This window comes from Coregonus clupeaformis, unplaced genomic scaffold (assembly GCF_020615455.1).
Source record: "Coregonus clupeaformis isolate EN_2021a unplaced genomic scaffold, ASM2061545v1 scaf2381, whole genome shotgun sequence".
Classification (NCBI taxonomy): Eukaryota; Metazoa; Chordata; class Actinopteri; order Salmoniformes; family Salmonidae; genus Coregonus; species Coregonus clupeaformis.
The window spans coordinates 56,635-59,093 of NW_025535835.1; positions in this window are offsets into that span (position 1 = coordinate 56,635).

Consider the following 2,459-nt stretch of genomic DNA (forward strand, 5'->3'; position numbering starts at 1 on the left):
TGTTCGAGTCTCATCACAGATAATTTTAGCTAACTAGCAACTTTACAACTACTTACTACTTTTTAGCTAACTTGCAACTACTTAGCATGTTAGCTAACCCTTCCTGTAACCTTACACCTTTTAGCTAACCTTCCCCTAACCTTAACCCTTTAACCTAACTCCTAAACTTAACACTGACCTTAACCCTAACCCTAACGCAAGCATAGTTAACGTTAGCCAGCTAGCTAATGTTAGCATTAGCAACCTAGCTAACGTTAGCCACAACAAATTTGAATTCGTCAAACACACTATGCTCCAAAAAAATAAAGGGAACACTTAAACAACACAATGTAACTCCAAGTCAATCACACCTCTGTGAAATCAAACTGTCCACTTAGGAAGCAACACTGATTGACAATAAATGTCACATGCTGTTGTGCAAATGGAATAGACAACAGGTGGAAATTATAGGCAATTAGCAAAGACACCCCCAATAAAGAAGTGGTTCTTCAGGTGGTGACCACAGAACACTTCTCAGTTCCTATGCTTCCTGGTTGATGTTTTGGTCACTTTTGAATGCTGGCGGTGCTTTCACTCTAGTGGTAGCATGAGACGGAGTCTACAACCCACACAAGTGGCTCAGGTAGTGCAGCTCATCCAGGATGGCACATCAATGCGAGCTGTGGCAAGAAGGTATGCTGTGTCTGTCAGCATAGTGTCCAGAGCATGGAGGCGATACCAGGAGACAGGCCAGTACATCAGGAGACGTGGAGGAGGCCGTAGAGGGCAAAAACCCAGCAGCAGGACCGCTACCTCCGCCTTTGTGCAAGGAGGAGCATGAGGAGCACTGCCAGAGCCCTGCAAAATGACCTCCAGCAGGCCACAAATGTGCATGTGTCTGCTCAAACGGTCAGAAACAGACTCCATGAGGGTGGTATGAGGGCCCGACGTCCACAGGTGGGGGTTGTGCTTACAGCCCAACACCGTGAAGGACGTTTGGCATTTGCCAGAGAACACCAAGATTGGCAAATTCGCCACTGGCGCCCTGTGCTCTTCACAGATGAAAGCAGGTTCACACTGAGCACGTGACAGACGTGACAGAGTCTGGAGATGCCATGGAGAACGTTCTGCTGCCTGCAACATCCTCCAGCATGACCGGTTTGGCGGTGGGTCAGTCATGGTGTGGGGTGGCATTTTCTTAGGGGGGCCGCACAGCCCTCCATGTGCTCGCCAGAGGTAGCCTGACTGCCATTAGGTACCGAGATGAGATCCTCAGACCCCTTGTGAGACCATATGCTGGTGCGGTTGGCCCTGGGTTCCTCCTAATGCAAGACAATTCTAGACCTCATGCGGCTGGAGTGTGTCGGCAGTTCCTGCAAGAGGAAGGCATTGATGCTATGGACTGGCTCGCCCATTCCCCAGACCTGAATCCAATTGAGCACATCTGGGACATCATGTCTCGCTCCATCCACTAACGCCACGTTGCACCACAGACTGTCCAGGAGTTGGCGGATGCTTTAGTCCAGGTCTGGGAGGAGATCCCTAAGGAGACCATCAGCCACCTCACCAGGAGCATGCCCAGGCGTTGTAGGGAGGTCATACAGGCACGTGGAGGCCACACACACTACTGAGCATCATTTTGACTTGTTTTAAGGACATTATATCAAAGTTGGATCAGCCTGTAGTGTGGTTTTCCACTTTAATTTTGAGGGTGACTCCAAATCCAGACCTCCATGGGTTGATACATTTGATTTCCATTGATAATTTTTGTGTGATTGTGTTGTCAGCACATTCAACTATGTAAAGAAAAAAGTATTTAATAAGATTATTTCATTCATTCAGATCAGGATGTGTTGTTTAAGTGTTCCCTTAATTTTTTTGAGCAGTGTATATACAAAAGTATGTGGACACTCCTTCAAATTACTGGATTCGGCTATTTTAGCCATACCCGTTGTTGACAGGTTTATAAAAATTCAGCACACAGCCAAGCACTCTCCATAGACAAACATTTGCAGTAGAATGGCATTACTGAAGAGCTCAGTGACTTTCAATGTAGCACCTTCATAGGATGCCACCTTTCCAACAAGTCAGTTTGTCAAATTTCTGCCTGCTAGAGCTGGCCCGGTCAACCAAGTGCTGTTATTGTGAAATGGAAACGTCTAGGAGCAACAACGGCTCAGCCACGATGTGGTAGAACACACAAGCTCACAGAACAGGACTCGCTGAGTGCTGAAGCGCATAGCGCATAAAATAGTCTGTCCTCGGTTGCAACACTCACTACCGAGTTCCAAACTGCCTGTGAAGCAACGTCAGCACAATAACCGTTCGTCAGGAGCTTCATGAAATGGGTTTCCATGTCCGAGCAGCCACACACAAGCCTAAGATCACCATGTGCAATGCCAAGCGTCGGCTGGAGTGGACTCTGGAGCAGCGGAAACGCCTTTGGAGCGATTCATCACGCTTCACCGTCTGGCAGTCCG